This window comes from Myotis myotis, unplaced genomic scaffold (genome assembly GCF_014108235.1).
Source record: "Myotis myotis isolate mMyoMyo1 unplaced genomic scaffold, mMyoMyo1.p scaffold_m19_p_11, whole genome shotgun sequence".
Taxonomy (NCBI): domain Eukaryota; kingdom Metazoa; phylum Chordata; class Mammalia; order Chiroptera; family Vespertilionidae; genus Myotis; species Myotis myotis.
The window spans coordinates 57658596-57680798 of record NW_023416315.1 but is presented as its reverse complement, the minus strand read 5'-3'; the positions used below and the strand labels follow the sequence as shown (position 1 = coordinate 57680798).

General features: G+C 40.3%; 2 protein-coding genes across 8 annotated transcripts in view; one reads left to right on the top strand and one right to left on the bottom strand.

Moving 5' to 3' along the window:
* The window catches only part of CNOT4 (CCR4-NOT transcription complex subunit 4), a 156749-nt gene extending 149383 nt beyond the window's left edge, over positions 1–7366 (bottom strand). For all 7 annotated transcript variants that reach the window (XM_036328584.1, XM_036328590.1, XM_036328587.1 and 4 more), the window contains exon 1: positions 7245–7366. The gene's annotated coding sequence lies outside the window, so the exon portion shown is untranslated. The remainder of the gene's footprint in view (positions 1–7244) is intronic.
* NUP205 (nucleoporin 205) overlaps positions 7331–22203 on the top strand; it is a 123450-nt gene continuing 108577 nt past the window's right edge. The window contains exon 1 of the mRNA XM_036328582.1: positions 7331–7445. The gene's annotated coding sequence lies outside the window, so the exon portion shown is untranslated. The remainder of the gene's footprint in view (positions 7446–22203) is intronic.

Sequence of the window (22203 nt, the reverse complement as noted above, 5' to 3'; positions counted from 1 at the left end):
CATGGTTCCATCCCACACATGGAATGTATGGAATATTCTCCTTCTGGAGATGTTTTGCCAATGCAAATAGTACATATTCTTTTTTTAAAATATATTATTTTACTCATTTCAGATAGGGAGAGTGAGAGAAACATCAATGATGGGAGAAATTCATTGATTGGCTGCCCCCTGCACGCCCCTACAGGGGATTGGCATGCAACCCAAGCATGTGCCTTTGACCAGAATCAAACCCGGGGCCCCTTCAGTTCGCAGGCCCAGGCTCTATCCACTGAGCAAAACTGGCTAGGGACAAATAGTACATATTCTTTGTTCAAGTCCAACTTTCTCCAGAGAGCCCCACATCTAGAACATTAATCTGAAGAAACGCCTACACTAACATGATTCAGACTATATGTACCATACATTATTTGTATAATGCTTTAGATAATGCTACTTATGTAATGGAAGTATACCAAATAAGATAATAAACTCTTAGGAGAGGTTGGATCATTTCCCAAAAACTGGGTCTATAATAAGTACTCAATGATTATTTGACAAGCTAACTGAATAGTCCTGATTTTTAAAAATCAAGGCATTTTATGTCAAAAGAGTTCTAGCACAAATTAAATAATGTGATGACTAGGATTTGCTTCAAAACAATCCAGGTCAAAGTGAGGGGGACAAAGGAGTAAGAAAGTGGGGATACAGATAAACTCTATAAATTGATCATCTTTGGCCCAGCCACGTGGCTCAGTGGTTGAGCATCAACTTATGACCAAGTAGGTCCGGGTTCAATTCCCGGTCAGGCACATGCCTGGGTTGCAGGCTTGATCCCCAGTGTGGGGCATGCAGGAGGCAGTCGGTCAATGATTCTCATCATTGATGATGTTTCTATCTTGCTCTCCATCTCCCTTCCTCTCTGAAATCAATAAAAATATATTTTAAAATTAAATAAAAATAAATTGATTATCTTTGAAGTGACAGCTATGTGGAGGTTTACTTTCATACCTGTTTAAAATTTTTCACATTAATAATTTTATTTTTAAAAAGTACCAATAGTCTCTTTACTTCATTTTAAATGACAAAACCATAACACATTGTAACATTTTATTTACCCAACAAATACCTAGGTCCACATTTAAAGTAAGAAAAAAATTTCTGGAAAGATATAATTTGGTAGGGAACCTTAATGATCCTAATTCTTACCTAAGCATTAAACAAAAATAGTTAGAGGAATCATCTAATCAAAATGGCAGGGAATCTTAATCAAAAGAAAAAAATGACCTTACACCAAAAGCAATACTATTTATATTTCAAATTTTTTTTAAATTACAGTGTTCACAAGAGGGTCCACCCAAACAACTGCTGAAAATCAAAAACACTGAAAAAAGTCATAAGCAAAATATGAAAGGCAGAAAATCAGGGGGGGGAAAGTTGCTACAAATCAGTCAATGTTGTTTCATGAAGACACCTATTGCTCTTAACAAGGAATGAATTAGTTTCTTAAACAATCAGAAAAATTAGCACTTCCTCTTTAGTCCAAGGGCTGCAAAAAATGCTTAAGAAATGTCAGATGCCTACCCGGTGTGGGTCAGTAGTTGAGTGTCGACCTATGAACCAGGAGGTAATGGTTCGATTCCCGGTCAGGGCATATGCCTGGGTTGCGGGCTTGATCCCTAGTGTGGGGTGTGCAGGAGGCGGTGGATCAATGATTCTCTCATCATTGATGTTTCCATTTCTCTCTCCCTCTCCCTTCCTCTCTGAAATCAATAAAAAAAAATTCTTTTTAAAAAAAGACATTTCACATATTTGGCTTAATAACAATGTATTTGCTTGTTGCTGCTAAAGAATGCAACCCCTTTTATATTTCAGTCTGTAGCTACTTTTCAAAATTCAATCACTACAATTTTTTCTACAACATTATCACTAATTTCTTTCAAAAGCAAGACTACAAAGTAGTATAACACCTAGTATCTTAAATTGATAGCATTTTATTCTCATTATACTGTTCTTTTGCCTTTTTTCCCCAAACTGGTTTTAGGCAGATATACAAATTAATCTGATTATTCTGATTTCCTCATCTCTAATTTTCTCTAAATGCTCAAGAATTGAGATTTTAGTTACCATAACTAAAATATCTGACATATATTTTGCACAAATATCTGATATAAACACATATACAAATAGCAAGGTTCATCCTAAGAGTGATACATCATCCACCCATTACCCAATGCAATTAAAGTTTAAAACAGGGCAACTCTCTTGTATAAAAAGAGATTAGAAAGAATGAAATCCTCCTCACAAATAAAAAATTCATACTCAAATTGCCTTGTTACTTGTACTATCTTTATTTTTTTAATATTTTTATTGATTTTTAGAGAGAAAGGAAGGGAAAGGGAGAGAGAAATATTGAGGTGAGAGCAAAACACTGATCAGTTACCTCCTGCACCCCCCCACCAGGGATGAAGTTCCCAACCCCAGCATGTGCACTGACCTGGAATGAAACCTGAAATCCCTTGGTGCATGGGCTGATGCCCACCAACTGAGCCACACAGGCCAGGAGACTTGTAATATCTTTAAAGTTAAGTTTTCCTAGCAAGTAAAAATAATCATCTTTTTAGTAGCATGTAATTTCTCTCTTCTGGTAAAAGAAAATATCTGATATGGGAAAGTTAACCTGAAGTGCCTAATATTGAAATTTTCTCTTCTATAAACTGCTTTCCGATAAAAAAATAAAAGGAACAGCCCTAACCGGTTTGGCTCAGTGGATAGAGCATCAGCCTGCAGACTGAAAGGTCCCAGGTTTGATTCTGGTCAAGGGCATGTACCTTGGTTGCGGGCACATCCCCAGTAGGAGGTGTGCAGAGGCAGCTGATCGATGTTTCTCTCTCACTGGTGTTTCTAACTCTCTATCCCTCTCTCTTCCTCTCTGTAAAAAAATCAATAAAATATATTTTTAAAATAAATAAATAATTTAAAAAAATAAAAGAAACGTACTATGAAAAAGAAGTGTGACAAAACCCCCGGATTATACTATTACTACACTTGAAAAAGTTGACATTTACCACACAATCTTTTCTAATAAAAACCACATAATAATAAGATTAAAAACAATGCTGGAGAAAGTTCTTTCATTAAACCACTAAATAGGTGATTTAAAAGTCCCACTTAAAGAAAGAAAAAAGTCCCACTTATCTTCTTTTCTTGCATCACTAATTCAGTAAATTACTTCATCTTTATAATCTGTGTACTCTCAACTTTTGAAATCCTGTCTAATAAAGACAGAATATGCAAATTGACCATCACTTCAAGACAAAGATGGCAGCACCCACAGCCAATAAGGAGGGAATATGCAAACTGACGTGACAAAGATGGCAGCGGCCAGGCCAGAGCGAAGGTGGGAGGTGGCTCTGGCCCAGGAGCCAAGGCCCGGATCCCGGGTACAGGAGGGAAGCCGGTGCCAGCAGCCAGGGGAAGGAAGGCCTATTCTTGCACGAATCTTTGTGCATCAGGCCTCTAGTGTGTGTGTGTACATATATACGTTTATACATATACATTACTATCTTTAAAATATCAGGGATATTACCACATTTTGTATAATGGACATTTGAAAATTGGTCCTATTATTTCTGTGGTAACGTTTTTTAAATCTCAGAATATATTGAGGGAACACTTTGTAAAGTATATGATATATAATTGCTATGCTGTACACCTAAGACTAATACAAAATAATGTTGAATGCAAACTGTAGTTGAAAAAAAATTTAAATCTCAGAATGTGTTCATAAGTTTTATCAAATACATACTATTCCAATGGGATGAAAACCATTTATAAATTCCACTTAGATTAATAAATCCTTTGAGAAAAGTATGTAGTACATTCTAGTTACACTATTTCTAGAACACTAAAAATCTCTATAACCTATTTCCCTATTGTTTTTCTTTGGAACCAACTGAGGTGAATGTAACTTCTTTCACAATAAGTCAAGACAGTACCATATTTAATAACACAAAGCTAACTAAATTTTTACAGAGGCTGAAGTTTTCACAAACTAAAACTTTCTATTTCCCCTGATCTATAAAAATAATCATAATGACTTAAAATAGATTCTACAGAGTATTATTTGCAGGTACCTCCACCCCAAAACACATTAAAATAGTGTATAGCTTCACCTTAAAAACAGCATGAGAGAAGGAAAGACCTGTAAAATACATTACTTAAACCGAGAAGATATTTTTCCATTCTCTTAAGACACATAAAATAATTTTAAAAATAAAACTCCCTGATTGCAAGGAGTTCATCATTAAGCAGTACCCTCTTTCTTTTACACAGTAATAAGTTGCAAATTATTACTAGTGCTCCCATTTACGATGAAGTTGAGGGCATTAGAAAACAATTTTCCTGCATTTTGCCATTTGATTATAACTCATCCTGATAAAATGAAAGATTTCTCTTCAACTTCATGAAAACAAATGTTATAATAAGTTAATTTTAAGTAATTCATGCTCAAAAACCTTCCTATAGAAATAATCTATTCATCTGAAGAATTCAACAACTGAACCTGGCAGAAAGTATTCCAATCATCAAAATTATGAAGCTGAAATGTTCATAATGTTACATCTAAAAATTTAAACCATACAAAAATATTTTGAAATCTCAGCTCCCTATTTCCTATCAAAATATCAAACAACTTTAGAATTCTTTAGATGTGATAAAGATCCCAAAGTAAACTCATTTTGAATTTAGAGTGCTAAAACTAAGAATTTGATGATTGCAGAAAAAAGAAGTGTGCAGTGGAGAAAATTATAATTTTATTTACTGAGGCAAAGTGTCTTTACAAAAGAAAAGATGTATTAAAATCATTTACCCTCTTCTGCCAGATAAACAGTCCTCTCCTAGAACACATTGCTTATAATTCAGCCAAATATGACTGCCAAGAGTTTCTAAGGCTGTGTGCTAGGTTTGTTCAAAGTGGGAAGCTTCTCCACCAGCAAATTACAAAGAAAAATGAAATAACATTTTTTACTTAAGAGTGAAGATCAATTGTATTAAACACATTCCTACTGATAAATTAAATGTAAGGAATCTTTTTTTAAAAACCTACTAATAAAGTAAATGTAAGTAATATTTTTTAAAAACCTCAAATTATAACTTAGAACAAGGTTTGCTATATAAATTGCTTCCAATTCCCCAGAGTAGGGATCTATTTAGTTTCCCCAGAGTGGGGCTTAAGTAGCTAAAAAGAAAAAAGTTTATAAACAGCTTTTCTACCTCGGTTTACAGTTGATAAAATAGACCATTTATCACAATCAAGTGATCATAATGCCAAAAGTAAGGTTACAGGTAAAATTTGTAAAGATCACAACACAGTAACATGCAAAAGTGATTAAAAAGGCTAACTATGTATCTCTATTTATACTTGAAGTATTACTTTAGCAAGTAAGAGATATATTGCTGCATGAGATCACGATTATGACTTTTAACATTTTTACATATATCTTAAGAACACAATGTCTTATTTCAATGTGAGATGTATGTATCTGATTTTTGTAATCCTGTTCGCTTTTCTGATAATCCTTTTTTTCACAGTGGTCTGATTAAAGCAAAGGCTCCTTCTTCTCATTTTGCCACTAGTCAATGTATTTCAATTTAGCTCTTGCCAAAACATAGACATCATAAGCCACCTCTTGCTTCTAGTTTTGTGTTTTAGGTAATAATGACAGTGATTGCCATCAAATGCATGTATGTGCACACTTTGTCATTTCTCTCCCCCAGTCCTTCATCTCTTCTATGGAAAAATGAGGAATTTAATATGGGGGGCGGGAGGGCGTGGGGGGCAACTTACTTTTCTTTTGAATACAATATCTAATGGGTTTTCAAAAGAAAACAATGTATTCAAATACTTACTATTCTAAGAATGTCAAAGAGAGAACTTCCAAAACCCAACAGTACTAAGTCTGATATTAGCTGGACAGGAAATTTCCACTCACACCATAAATAAAACATGCCATCAATTAAGCTGAACATCCCTATCATTCTTTTAGTCAATAATCGATATGGAAGGGATCTGTAACCCACAGACCTGCACATAATCAAAGTATCACTCATATCTGCTTGAGGAGTTCCCAGATGACTTTGGCTGTGCGCCAGATTTCCCTTATTTTGAAATGTCAAGGCTAACATTTGTTAGTATAATCAGCGCCAGCATTAAGTGTCCTGGGGAGAGGCAATTCAGAAGAACGCTTAGCAGCACGGACAAACCGGTCCAAAATGAAAAGAGGAAAACCAAAAACAACCAACCCTCCCGGCAGAGCGAATAATCCACAAATGACTGAACACAAACCGAGAAGGTCCCTCTCCGGCGCAGCCTGAGCAGACGCTCTGCACTCGGGACTCTGCACTCGGGACTCTGCACTCGGGACCTGCACTCGGGACCTGCACTCGGACCCTTCCTCGCTCCCTTCACTCCCAACTTCCTCCACTCGCCCGGGGCCAACACGGGGCACCCCGCTTTCCTGGAAGTGAACGTGCACCGCGTCTGCACGGGAGCGAGGGGAGGAACGGGCAATTCCCAAGAAAGCGGTGAAACAGGTGGGTTAGGACGAGCAGCGGCACCGCGGAGGGGCAGCTTGGAAATGACAGATGCGGCTCAAGCTCCGACTCCACACGTCGCAAGACGCTCTCCCGGGCGGGCGGGCAGGCCGGCCGGGGGCTGGTTGCAAGGAGGGGGCAAAGGCTAACTCCGGAGCCGGAGCGGAGCACAAACAAGCCGCGGGGCGAGTGGGCAGGCAGCCGTGGGATCCGTGAGCAGCGGCGGCAACACGGGTCGGGGTGGCAGTGATGGCTTTGGTGTTGGGAGACAGGGGCCCCGGCGAAAGGCCGTCCGAGAGCGGAGAGGGGGCTGGGGAACCAGGCGTCCTGAGCTCTAAGGCTCCTGCCCCAACAAAAATGTAGAGGGGAGAGAGCAGAAGATGAAAAGCCGCCCCGACTCCCCAATTGGAGAAATTTCCCGGGGAGTCGCTGCTCGCCGCCACGGCGCCTTCTGCCCGCTCCCTTTTCCTGGTGGTAACTGCTGTGGCGTAGAGCGGAGAGGGAGGAAGAGGAGGAGGAGGAGGAGGAGGAGGAAGACCAAGAAAGAGGAGGGTGAGGATGAGGCGAGGGTGGGGAAAGAGGGGGTGCGGCCTGCACAGTTCCAGCGAAGCCTCCGCTCTCTCGTAGCCGGTCAGCGCCGGGTTTCCCCTAAGCCCAGCCCCGCATAGACTCACCCGCCTGCCTTGCCTCGCTTTTCCCTTAGCCGACTCCACGAGCTGCCGTGTCCTCACAAGAGACCACTGGACGAGTGTCGAGGAAAAAACTCTCCAGAACCGGGCCTGATTGCTTCAGAGAGTCCGACCTTTACGGCTGAGAGAGACACCCTCTGCTTTCGGTGGGTTCCACAGCCAGACGGGAAACCATCTTACATTAGGGTAAGACTCCTCTGGCTTCCCATGCGCAGGCGCACGCCGATCCGGCAGGGAGGGGCGGGGGAGGGGCGGGAGGAGCGGTGGGCGGCCTCTCCCACGGCACTCTGGGAGTTGTAGTTTTCGGACGGTAAGCGCCCAGTTGCAAGCTGGGAGTTGAAGTTCTCAGGGCTGCTAGACTCCCTCACGTGGCTGCTAGACTACCGCCTTTCTTCGTGTTTTGCTTCCTTCACTGCCCGCGTGTGCTGCTCCGCTGTCATTTGGTCGGCGATCTTGTTTGTGGTTTTCTCGGTGTTTGCTCAAATATGGGATACCAAAACTCGGGGTGAGCTTAACCAATTTAGGGGGAGCCAAGAACGTCTCTCCCCTGCCCCGCCTACCATAGATACTGAAGGGGCGGGATAGAGGCAGACTGGCAAGGTAAGGAGCGCGGGATCTGATCTAGGGTGAGAACTGGATACTAAATTGTCTGTTTCCGAAAAGAGATCCTTAGGAGCCACTAGTCTTGATCCCATCCTCACCATTAATCTCCAGTAAAGAGATAATACAGGTGTACAAGAGAATGGGAGACCCTTGCACTTACAAAAATTTGTTTCTGATTACAATAAACTTGAAAACATTTTGCGGGTTTCGGTGCAAATTATTGTTAGTTCGGTTTTCAGCCTGCACAGCCCTCACAGCCCTGCGCACAGTTTAGAGAGTCCTCACACATCAACACATCCCAAAGAATATAAAAATACACCCGCAATTCCTTTGAGCGCCAAGTCACAGGAATCAACTTACTGGTTCCTCCCGATTGCCTCCTAGAATTCTGGTGAAAGTGGCGCTCCAAGCAGTCGTTTCTGTTTATTACGTGTATTCTTCCATTCATAAAACAAATACTGAGTTCCTCCTATGTCCCTGCACTGTTCTATACATGGGAAGATGTTGGTGAGCAACACACAAAATTCCCTCTTCCCCTTCTAGGAATGCCTGTATCCTAGTGTGTGTTGGGGTGAGGGAAAAGGGAGAGGAGGCAATTTTGTTATATTATTAAAATGAATAGTATGTCACAGCTAATGAACATTTTAAAACAAGGAAGGGGAATAGGTAAAGAGGTTGCAATTTTATTTTTTTAATTTTTTTATTTATTAATTTTAGAGACAGAGGAAGGGAGAGAGCTAGAAACATCGATTTGTTGTTCCACTTACTTATGCATTCATTGGTTGATTCTTGTATGTGCTGTGACCGGAGATCAAACCTGTAACCTTGGCATATCAGGACACACTCTAACCAACTGAGCTACCCCACCAGGGCAAGAGGTTGCAGTTTTAAACCTGTTCACCTAATCTCATAGCAAGAAGCCTTCATTCTTTTTTAAATACATTTGTTCTTTGTATTTCGGTTTCTTCATTATGGAGCCTAAAGACAACAGTTATGTGGTGAAAACTTAAAATATGTAATAAATTCACAATTTACCATAAAGTTCTAATTGTAGAATTATAAAATTATCTAGCAAGGAAACTTGAAGAATCATTTGGATTCACCTTTAGATAACCAGGGGTCCTCAAACTACGGCCCGCGGGCCACATGCAAATACAAATATTGTATTTGTTCCCGTTTTGTTTTTTTACTTCAAAATAAGATATGTGCAGTGTGCATAGGAATTTGTTCACAGTTTTTTTAAAAAACTATAGTCCGGCCCTCCAATGGTCTGAGGGACAGTGAACTGGCCCCCTATTTAAAAAGTTTGAGGACCCCTGATCTAAACAGCATAGATGTACAGGAGTGGGGAAAAGTAGGTTTACATTTGTGAGCCTGGGAAACACAGTTTATTCTTGCATTATTTTTTTATTTATTGGTAATAATCATAACGTATGTCTTTTTCCATATGAACAACTGTAAACCTACTTTTGCCCAGCCCTGTATTTTTTTTTTAAAAATGTGTGGTTTTTACATTATCAGTCTTATGGTGGAATATAAACAAAGTAATAAAAGCAATAAAATATGACCCCTTCCCATTATTAAAGATTAGAAACATTTCATTAAAAACTAGGATAGTTCTTGCCCTTTCTTGCCCTGGTCAGCGTAGCTCAGTTGGTTGAGTGTCCACCTATGCACAAAAGAGTTACCAGTTCGATTTCCTATCCAGACACATACCTAGGTTTTGGGTTCAATCCCCAGCCAGGGTGCATATGGGAGGCAACCAATCAGTGTTTTCTCTCACATCAATGTTTCTCTCTCCCTTCCTCCCTTCCTCTCTCTAAAATCAATAAAAGCATTTAAAAAAAAAAAAGAACTAGTGTAGTTTTTAATCATCATCTAAGTATTAATAGTTCTCAACCTTATTTTACCCAACACATCTTTTTTTAAATTTTATTTTAGAGAGAGAGAAAAAAACACACATTGATTTGTTGTTCCACTTATTTATGCATTCGTTGGTTGATTCTTGTATGTACCCCAACCGGGAACAAATCTGCAACCTTGGCATACTGGACGACTCTCTACCCAACTGAGCTACCCTGCCGGGGGCACGACATTCCTTTTTTTAATTACACATATTTCTATAACATCTCCTTCATTACCCTAAAATGAAATTCATAGATAGTATTATCTACCTACACATATGATTTTGTAATATGAGAAGAACAAAGAGCCCTGATTGGTTTGGCTCAGTGGATAGAGCATCGGCCTGGGGACTGAAGGGTCCTGAGTTCGATTCCAGTTAAGGGCATATACCTTGGTTGTGGGCCCGTCCCCAGTAGGGGGTGTGCAGAAGGCAGCTAATCGATGTTTCTCATCGATGTTTCTGACTCTCTATCCCTCTCCCTTCCTCTCTGTAAAAAATCAATCAAATGTATTTTTTAAAAAGTAATTTATAATATAATAATTCATATTTCAATGTACAAATACTCAGGCATGACTGTTCTATAAAAGGTAATCAAGTCATCATTTGCTGGCAATTATAAAATCCCCATGAATGTGAAAGCTGCAAATGTCAGCTGACATAAGCATGGCATTTCGGCCACCTCTGATGGACAACACTATTCTGTACTCAGTGTCCACTGTAAATGCATTCCTAAAACATTCACTGTTAGAATTATGTAAAAATTTTTTAAAAAACAGCTTTGGGTTCATATATAAAATAGGTTAGGTTTTAGGTACAGATCATTATAAATAGAAACATTATAAATTTTTCACATATGCTGGGGCATTTAAAGTTCGTTAGGGACACAAAATAATTTTTCATGTGAGGAAGGCACACAAGCAGCAAGTCCTGCTTACTGGTCCCGGCTCTCTAAAGGCCAGTAGTACCTCCCAGACCACCCAACACTAGGGGGCAATACCAGGCTTACTGAGAGTCATTCATTGGTGGAGAGCAGCGATTTTCAACCTTTTCCATCTCATGGCACACATAAACTAAGTACTGTACTGAAATTCTCTGGCACACCAAAAAATGTATTCTATTTTTGCCGATCTGAAAAGAAAAAGGTATAATTTTGGTTCATTCACACCAGACAGCTATTGTTGTGTTGGCTGTTGTCATTTTTTTAATTTGCAACCTAAGGGAAAAGAGGTCAGTGCCCCTGACTAAATAGTCAGGTATTGCATATTTTAAAAATTCTTGTGGCACACCAGTTGAAAAATCAATGGTGGAGATCAACATTTCCTAGGTCACTAATCAGTTAGGGACAGAGTCACTACCCTCTCATGCCAATGTTCTTTTTACTATACTATATTACTAATTTTTCATATATTATATGTAATTATATGTATATATGTTTAATTTTATGTAAAAATTCTCTATAATTTAAAAGTTAATTAACATTAAATTCTATTGCCTAGCTGCCTAGTGATTCCTCAGTGTAGGACATCTATTCACTTAGTAAATACTTTTTACATGTAAGCATGTGCTTGGTGCTGGTGGTACAGCAAACATTGCCCTCATAAAGCATGGTGCCTAGGTAAGAAGGTAGAAAAGAAATAATCAAACATATAAATAAATACAACTATCCTATCTAATAATAGACAAACATGGTAATTGACTGTACCTTCACTATGCCTCCCATTGGCTAATCAGCGTGATATGCAAATTAGCCACGAACAAAGATGGCAGTTAATTTGCATATGTAGGCTCCAAGTGGTGGAGCGAAGCCTGATGGCCCGGGCCAGTCGGGCAGCGAGGCCTGACGTTTCCAGGGATGGCGGAGCAGCGAGGCCTTACAGCCCTGGGGCCGGCGGAGCAGCGAGGCCTGACATTTCTGGGGCTGGCCCCGGCCAGAACTCGGCCAGAGCGAAGGCCTGGACCCCGGGTGCCAGAGGCGAACCGGTGCCAGCAGCCAGGGGAAAGGAAGGCCTATTGCACGAATCTTTTTGTGCAACAGTCCTCTGGTCCTATATAATAAGCTAAGTGTCCACTCATCTGGTCAGCCCTTCAACCAATCAAAGAGTAATACGCTAATGATATGCTAAGGCCGCTCAACCACTCGCTATGATGTGCACTGACTACCAGGGGGCAGACACTCAACACAGGAGATTCCCGCTAGTGGTCAGTGCGCTCCCACAGGGAGAGCACCACTCAGCCAGAAGCTGGGTCATGGCTGGCAAGTGCAGTGGCGGTGGTGGGAACCTCTCCTGCCTCCGTGACAGTGCTAAGGATGTCCAACTGCTGGCTAAGGCCACAGGGAGCGGGCATAAGCTGTCAGTCGGACATCCCCCGAGGGCTCCCGGACTACAAGAGAGCACAGGCTGGGCTGAGGAAGCACCCCCCTGGAGTGCATGAATTTTGTGCACCAGGCCTCTAGTGTAAATATAAATGCTTATATGTAATTAGAGGCCCGGTACATGGATTCGCACACCGGTGGGGTCCCTCAGCCTGACCCGTGGGGATCGGGCTGAAACCGGCTCTTCGGCATCCCCCGAGGGGTCCTGGATTGGGAAAAGGGCACAGGCCCGGCTGAGGGACCCCACCAGTCCACAATCGGGGCCAGGGAGGGACCGCAGAGGGCTTCAGGGCATGTCCGGCCCATCTCACCCAGTCCAATCAGCTGGTCCTCAGCAGCAAGCTAACCTACCGGTCAGAGCGTCTGCCCCCTGGTGGTCAGTGTGCATCATAGCAACTCATCGAAAGGTCGAACAAATGGTCAGACACTTAGCATGTTAGGCTTTTATTATATAAGATTATAACTGTGATGAATACTATGAAAGCGATTACAAAATGTTATGAGAACATTTAATAAGGGAACCTAATTTAGATTGGTGGCAAAGAGGAGGATAGTCAGTGAAGATCTTTACAGGTTAATCATGGAAAATATGCAGGGACCATGCAGTAGAAAAAAACAAGACCAGTGTGGACTATGGTGAGCAACTAGTCTTGAATTTTAATAGAGGAATATGATGAATTTTAAGAGAAGCATAATCTAATTTACATTTTAAAAGACTATGCTTGCCGAAACCGGTTTGGCTCAGTGGATAGAGCTTCGGCCTGCGGACTGAAGGGTCTCGGGTTCGATTCTGGTCAAGGGCATGTACCTGGGTTGCGGGCACTTCCCCATTGGGGGATGTGCAGGAGGCAGCTGATCGATGTTTCTCTCTCATCGATGTTTCTGACTCTCTATCCCTCTCCCTTCCTCTCTGTAAAAAATCAATAAAATATATTAAAAAAAAAAAAAAAAAAAAAAAGACTATGCTTGCCCTAGCCAGTTTGGCTCAGTGGATAGAGCATCAGCCTGCAGACCAAAGGGTCCCAGGTTCGATTCCAGTCAAGGACACATACCTTAGTTGCAGGCTCCTCCCAGACCCAGGCCCTGGTCAAGGCACATGCAGGAGTCAACCAATTAATGTGTTTCTCTCACATCGATGTTTCTCTCATCTTTCCCTTTCTCTTCCACTCTCCCTAAAAGATCAATGGAAAATATCCTTGGATGAGGATTAACAAAATAAATAAATAATAAAAGACTATGCTACTGAATGTCCATCACTGGGGAAGTTATTAATTTATTTTACTTCCATTCTCAGAATATTAGATGATTATATATATTATGTATACATAATATATATAATCATCTAATATCTTAAAAAGACAGGGATAGCCCTACCCGGCTTGGCTCAGTGGATAAAGCATCAGCCTGTGGACTGAAGGGTCCCAGGTTCAATTCCGGTCAAGGGCACATGCCTGGGTTGCAGGCTCAATCCCCAGTAGGGGGCATGCAGGAGGCAGCCGATCAATGATTCTCTCTCATCATTGATGTTTCTATCTTTCTCTCCTTCTCCCTTCCTCTCTGGAATCAATAAAGAAATATATATATTTTTTAAAAGGATAGGGATAAAAGAAAAATCAAACAATTAATAAGAGAAAGGCAAAGAACTACATATTGACCTGAAAGAATGTTCAATATATATATATATATATGTAAATGACATGATACATTATATATAATGTAACCCATTTTTAGAAATAGAGTCAATAAAAATATTTGTATATATTTCTGCATAGCACAGTAAAAGGAATTGGAAGATATGTACACATCAAATTTTAGTATGTGGTTGGTTACCTTGGGGGATTGCACTTGGAAAGCAATGGAGGGAGAAAATAACTTTTTCTTTATAAGTTGCTGTATTGATTTATTGTGTGTATAAATTAGTTTTATACATTTTAAAAAATGGATCACTCTGCTCTTTGGAGAATGGATAGGAGAAAAAAAATGAATAAAAATGGTCCGGCTGGATCAGTGGTTGAGTGTCGACTGGCCAGTAGTGGGTGTGCAGGGCAGCCGATCAATGATCCTCTCATCATTGATGTTTCTATCTCTCTCCCTCTCCCTTCCTCTCTGAAATCAATAAAAATATATTTTTTAAAAAAGAAGGGAAATGGAGCAATTAAGAGAACATTTCAGTTATTCCGATGTTGGTTCTGATTATGATAGCAGTGAAGATAGAAAAGAGGTAATAAATTCAGATATATTTTATGAGATTGAAACAATAGGACTTGTTGATGAGCTGGATAATGGGGATGTTCTCATGAATGGCTTTAAGATTTTCTGACTTAAATGGCTTTGTAGACAGTGGCTCCTTTGGTAAAAGGAGAATGGTGAATATTGAAATAATGTCTATAGCAGTGGTTCCCAATGTGGGGCACATGCCCCACATGGGGGCAACTTGATTTTTAAGGGGGACAATTTGAGAATGAGTTATTAACAGTGAATTTTTTGCATTTCTTATGGTTCTAGGGGCCTCATATACCATATATAAACATATAGTGACATACTTATGCATTTCAGTTCTCTATTATATATTTTGAAACTTTATTGGCTATTTTTTCATATCACTGCATATTATTATTTTTTAAAACAATTTCCGGGTTATTTCTTCCTCAGTAGTTCAACTATCCTTTTATTCTTTTATTTTTCTCTTTCATGGATGCCATGTTCTTTGGAAGTTGTTTAGACAAAGTTAATGGCCTTTTAGGCTTCCTCCACATGAATAGGAGTTCACTTTTTCAATAAGAATTATATGTCACAGGGGAAGCATCAGGATTTTAGAGATGCTTAGGTGGGGCATGGCAAAAAAAAAAAAAAAAAAGGTTGAGAATCACTGATCTATAGAGAGTAGGAAGACAGCTTCATCATAAAAACAACAAGCTATCAGAGAAATAATGATTGCCCATTTGAGATTGGTGAACTAAAACATCCTGGAGATAGTATTTTGCCCACTAGCTGATTTTTCTCTAATGCTTATCTTCTTGGGTTCTGCTATCGGAGCAACATATTCTTGAGCTTATCTAGGCTAGCGAAGGAGAAGACCTTCTTCGCTAGCCTAGAGAAGGGGAAGGTTAATGGGCAACCAACAGTATGGGTTGTTTCTCATTTTTTCAAATCTTCATAAATTATATATATAAAAATACTTTTAATAAAATTTTCAAGTTATTCTTGAGATATAGTCTTAAATGTACACCTGCTGGGCTGAAGGAAACGATCAGTTTTATGATCTTTGTTATGGACAGATTAATATTCATTTAATGTTAATGAATACTAATGTCACTTTATTTGTGGAGCTTCCCCCACCCCCACCCCCCAAAAAAATAACATTTACTTTGAGTTTTACCATTATTATAATTTTTTTAAGTTTTAATCATTCTATGAGTATTTCAGTCTAAATATTGGGAATATGGTAGTGAGCTCCCTTAAAGATCTTAAGGTTTAAAAGGGAAAACAGAAAAAAGGTAAACAAAATATTAAGCAAGTAAAACTCTATATGTTGTCAGAGTAATAGGATGGAAAAGGAACAGAGTAATAGAAATATCGGGGGTGGGATTTACTTTCCATTGGAAGCTTCTCTAAAGAGATAACTTAATCTGAAATTTAAAGGATTAGAAGGGATCACCCATTTAAAGGATGGCCTGGGCCAAGACCCTGACACAGGAATGAGTTTAGCATATTCCAGGAATGGAAAGTTAGCCAGTGAAGCTGGAGCATATAAAGGCAGAGTGGTAGGAGAGGAGGCTGGGGAAGAAAACAAAATTCAGATTATGAAGGGTTTTATGTGGGATTTGGATTTTATTCTAAGTAGATTAAGAGAGGATTGAATAGATTTGAAGCAAAAGAGTGACATAAATCAATTTATCTTTCCAAAAGATCAGGGTAGCTGCCATGTGGAGATGAATCAAAGAAAGGTGGAGAGACAAGTTAGGAAGCCTTTGTGCAGCCTGGAATAAATAAATGGCTTAGACTAGGGCAAGGCTGGGACTGGGACAAGGCTGGGACTAGGGTGATGTGAGGGAGGCATTCGCTTTGGACACAAAATGTAAGCAAGCACAAAAAGATGCAGTATAAAGGTAGATGATATTTTGAGATAACATTTTTAGAAATCAAAATTAATGCCAAAAAAATCTGATGAACAAAATGTCATCTGGCCAGTGTGGCCCAGTGGGTAGGCATCAACCCATGAACCAGGAGGTCATTGTTTGATTCCCTCCCTGTCAGGGAACATGCCTGGGTTGCTGGCTCAATCCCCAGTGTGGGATGTGCAGGAGGCAGCCGATCAATAACTCTCTCTCATCATTGATGTTTCAGTCTCTCCCTTTCCCTTCCTCTCTGAAATCAATAAAAAAAATTTTTGTGTGTCAAAATATAAAATAAAGACAAAATGAGCCCCTGAATTTACAAATCCCTGCCTTTCTTCCCTCCTCCTAATCCTGGCTCTGATTCTAATAAAACTTTATTTACCAAATAGGTAGCTGGCTCTAAGGCTGTAGTTTGCTGATTTGTTTGTTTTTTAAGTGTTTATATAAGAGGAAATAAATAATGGCCCATTAATATGTACCCTACAACCAAATAGTTCCTTTCCTGGAATACACAAGTATGCCAGGAAAATTAATGGCAGCATTAGTAGTAATAGCAAAAGCACTGGAAACAACCCAAATGTCAATCAATAGTAGAATGGATAAATTGAGTAATTTAATACAGTGTAATATTACACAGCAAAAAAATGAATTAACTATAGCTACACATTTCAATTTCAAGAATGAATTTCCAAAACAAAATATTGGAATTTAAAAAAAAGAAGGAAAAAAGTCACAGATGAATATATAACAGTATGATACATTTTATATGAAGTTCACAAGTAGGCAAAACTAAATAATATTGCCAGAGAGACATAGATTAACATTACAAAGAAAAACAATGAAATGTTTTATACAAAATGCAGGACATGGTTATCTCTATGGGGAGAAAAAGGGACACGATCTCAGAAGGTTACACAGGGAACTGCTAAAGAACTGGTGCTGGTCTATTTCTTTATCTTGTAGACTCACGGGTGTTCATGTTACTATTATTTTTAAGAAATGCAGATACATTTTGTACTCTCCTTTGTGTGATATGCTTCACGATTAAAACAATTATATTATTCAGGGACATACTCATGAAAAATTGGATTAGTAGTCAGGTTTCCCCTGCTGAAAGACACTAAGTCAATATTTTTGCAGGCCAGTTTTGGCAATCATTCAAGAAATAGATAATGCTTCTCTTATTCAACTCTTCTTTTTTTAAAAAAAAATATATTTTTATTCATTTCAGAGAGGACGGGAGAGGGAGAGAGAGATAAAAACATCAATGATGAGAGAGAATCATTGATCAGCTGCCTCCTGCACACCCCTTATAGGGATCAAGCCTGCAACCCAGGCATGTGCCCTTGACCGGAATCGAACCCAGGACCCTTCAGTCTGCAAGCCGACACTCTATCCACTGAGCGAAACCAGCTAGGGCTTATTCAACTCTTCTTAATCAATTTCTTTACTTATGGAAATAAATGCACCATAACTTACTACATCAACAAATTAAAGTAGGAAATATGATCTTTAAGATTTCTTTTTAATCCAAGATATATGGAGAGAGAGAGAGAGAGAGAGAGAGAGAGAGAGAGAGAGAGAAACATCTATGTGAAAGAGAACATTGATTGGTTGCCTTCCTTACATGCCCTAACCAGGGGTCAAACCCACAACCTTTCAGCAATGCTCCAACCAACTGAGCCATATCAGTGATATTTTATGAATCACTTTTATTAAATAAGTAGTTGGCCATATCTTCTTTTGTTCCCTCAAGCTCTTTTATTAATCCAGTCAACAAATGTTTATTAAACACTGATTTTGTTTGCCACTCACTGTGCTAGACACAGGGAACACTACAGTCCTGCTCCTCTCTGCCTGGGAAAGACACACAGTAAACAAGACTTAGATACACTGTGGCTAGTGCTCTGAAGATGACAAACATGATGAGCTGGGTGAGGCAGGTTTGGAATGGAGGGATCAGGGAAACCCTCTCTAAGCAGATGACATTTGATATTCTACTTTGAACCTTACAGATTATTATTTTTAATAAAGTATATATCAATCTTTAATATCCCATATTAACAAAAAGTTCTTTATGGTTCCTCCCCCCAGCCCTCAGAGGAAAGGGGTCTTGAGATCAAAAACTGAATAAACCACTATGGTTTATCCTTAGCTGTGATTGGTCATCTCTTGCTCTGATTGCATAAGGAATTACAAACAACTCCTATATAAGGCCCTGGCTGGGTTGATGATTTTGTTCTTTATGGTGCAGGAGGCTGATTTGTGGTAACCTGTTGGACTTGAATGAGTTAGCTTTTCTCCTCCCCACCCCACCCCCTTTTTGTTTTTTATTTATTCTTTTTTCTCTTTTCTCATTTTTCATTTTTCTCAATTTTTCTTGTCTTGTTTTCTTCTCATTTTTAAATTTTTCCTGTTTTTGTTTTTCCCATTTTTTCTTTAGAATTTTTTAAGTTCATATAGTTAGTATTGGTATAGTTAGTATAGTTAGCAATTGTTTATTAGTATTATATATTAGCATAGTTAGTATAGTTAATATTGATATAATTAGTATTCTTAGAATTGTTTATTAGTATCGTTAGTTAGCATTGTTAGTATTAGTTACCATAGTTAGTTTTGTTAGGATTGTTAGCATAGTTAGCTTAGTTAGTATTGATAATATTGTCAGTTAGTGTAGTTAGCAAATCACCATGTCTAATGGCCTTGCAGCCATTTTGCCCCAATTGGCCATTACAAGCTCCTGATCACCATTGGCCAGGGTGAGGCTGGCCTGGCACGTCATGACCAGGACAGGGGTGGCTGTCAATCATTAATCAGTGGGGCTTTTCTAGACTTTTTCAAGAAGTCCACTGTAGGAATGGTTTGAATCTCCTAAATATTATAGTTATTCGAGGTGATTGTCACCAGGGAAACATCATTCCTCTTTATGGAGCGTGTGAGAGAGGGGATTTGTTTGACTCTCTGGAGGAACACAGCCTCATGACTCAAGTCATATTTCGGCAGCTAGTGTCAGCCGTTCAGTACTACCACCAGAGGGGCATCGTCCACAGGGACCTGAAGCCAGAGAAATCCTTTTAGATGCTGACCTGAATGTAAAACTTGCAGACTTTGGCCCAGTTGTGAATTTACAGGCCGTAAGCTGAGCACATTCTGTGCCACCCCAGAGCTCTTCCTGCGCCAAACCTATGGTGGCCCTGGGGTTGATGTATGGAACCTGGGGGTAGTTTTGTGTAAGATGGTGATGGGGCCCCTGCTATTTGTGGGAGAGGGCTTTTGGGAACTGAAGCAGCAGATACTAAGAGACACTTCCATGTCTCATATGTCATATCTATAGAATGTCAAAAGCATAAAATGAAAGTAATGACCCCCAACCCCAGCAAAAGAAGAATCCCGGAACATATAATGAGACCCATGACTCAACATGGGCCAGGAGGAGGAACTCAGGCCTTACAGTGAGCTGCCCTGTGGCAACGTGGACCCCCAGGTAAGAGAAAAATGAAGAACCTGAGCGAGATGACATCCAGGAGTCAAAAACAGGAAGAAAGTACAACAAAGTGATGGGCACTTTGACCCTGAGTACCAGGAAAACCAAGATAACGGGCTGCACCATCAGGGTAAGGCCCTGCTCGTCCCCTGACCCAGCAGCTTCAGTCCTTCCCAACCTGCGAGGTTCAGGCATCAAGACAGAAGACCAAAGAGCTTGCCACTCCCCAACCCTGCTTGGAGTCAAGGATGACCACTCGAGCCCAGGTCTCCAGCATGACCCTGGGAGCTCCCCCCCTACCCACAGCAGCAGCAGTAGTGGAGACCCAGAGGGAACCGACATGGCAAATTCCCTCCTAACTGGGCAGCCTGATGGTGGCACCCCAACCTCTCACTCTTGCTACAGCCAGACCGGCAGAGGGTGGCTAGAAGAGTCTTTCGTTTCCTATTAAGACTCATGTTCTGTAGGCCATCTACCAAGAAGCAGCATTCAAAAGGACAAGAGTCAAGCCAATATAATTTTTTAAAATATATACATCTTTATTGATTTCAGAGAGGAAGGGAGAGGGAGAGAGAGAGAGAAATATCAATGATGAGAGAGAATCATTGATTGGCTGCCTCCTGCACACCCCTTACTGGGGATTGAGCCTGCAACCCAGGCATGTGTCCTGGACCAGAATTGAACCCGGGACCCTTCAGTCTGTAGGGAAATGCTCTATCCACTGAGCCAAACTGGCTAGGGCTAAATTTTTAAATTGTGGAACACCAAGGCAGGGCCACAATCAAGGACTCTGGGGGAAGTGAAGCCACACTCCCTGCATTGTCAATGCCCAACTTGAAGGTGCTGAGCTCCTGTGAGGCCAGCCACATGGTGCAGGAGATGTGCCAGAGGCTAAACACAAACACCTGCACATGAGAGCTTGCCAGAAATATAGGCTGTGTGTGCAAGGTGAGAGGACTTGGTCCAGCAGACGATGGAGGTGTTCAAATTGCTGCGGCATTCTCTGCACGAGGTTCACATCAAGAGGGTATCTGGCATCTTTGTGGCCTTCAGAAGCATCTTATCCAAAATACCTGCTGAGCTTGGGGAGACAGGGTAGCCTGGAGCCCCTTGGGGTAGAGAGGAGACGCCGCGCTCGCTGCGGGGCCACGATGCTCTTCTTTTCGCTTATGTTTGTGGGGGCTCTTTTCTTTGTTTTCTTTTTGTTAATCCTCACCTGAGGATATTTTTCCACTGATTTTTTAAAATATGTTTTTATTGATTTCAGAGAGGAAGGAGAGGGAGAGAGAGAAACATCAATGATGAGAGAGAACCATTGATTGGCTACCTCCTACACACCCCCTACTGGGGACCAAGCCCACAACCCAGGCATGTGCCCTTGACCAAAATCAAACCCAGGACCCTTCAGTCTGCAGGCCAACGCTCTATCCACTGCGTAAAACCAGACGGGACTTCCATTGATTTTTAGAGAGAGAGGAAGGGAGGGGGTGAGACAGAGAGAAACATTGATGTGAGAGAGACACATTGATTGTTTACCTCCCACATGTGCCCTGACCGGGGCCAGGGATCGAGCTTGCAACTGAGGTATGTGCCCTTGACCAGAATCAAACCTGGGACCCTTCAATCCATGGGCTGATGCTCTAACCACTGAGAAAACTGGCTAGGGCTGTGGGGTTCTTATTCAAGTATTTGGTTCTTCCAAATTTGGTAATAAATTTGATGCTCCAGAAAGAAAAGAAAGGAAATACATATGATGATTCTAAAAGATGCAGAAAAAGAAAAAGTTTTCAATAAAAAGTCAATTCAGTGATTAAAATATATATTTTAACAAACCAAGAATAAAAGGGAAATTTCTTAATCAACTAAAAACCTACAGCAAAATTACACTTAATATTAAAGTTATAAATGCATTTTCTTTAAAACATGGCAAGGATATTCATTCACTAGTATTACAGTTACTATTTAGCATACTGGAAGGTCTAGTCTGACTTTAGAAAGTAAGAGTAGATACCTTCCAGTGAGCCACCTAAGTACCCAGTTTTGTCCTTGACTGCCAGGTAGAAGGAAACATAAATTCTAAAGAGAAAGCCTACATTATCCTAACGTTAAGTTAAGTTATTCCTACAAGTAATGTTTAAAATAAAATGTCTAAAAAAGCAATGAGAGATTATGGGATACACCTCAAGTCAAGACAATACAGGATTAAATGCCATTGCCTGCCATAGTAAACTGATCATTAATGTACCCTTTCTTTCTCTTCCCTGCCTCACTTTCCATACTTTCTCACTTCCTATACTCCTACATAACTACTCTCACCCTACTTCTTACCTCTAGTTCTGCTTCTGAAGGACTCTAGCCTCGCACAGCAGGTATACAGTCACATAAACCCCACCACAATCCAGATATAGAACACCCTAACAAGTTTTCTCGTACCCCTTTGCAGTCAATCCTCTCTCCCT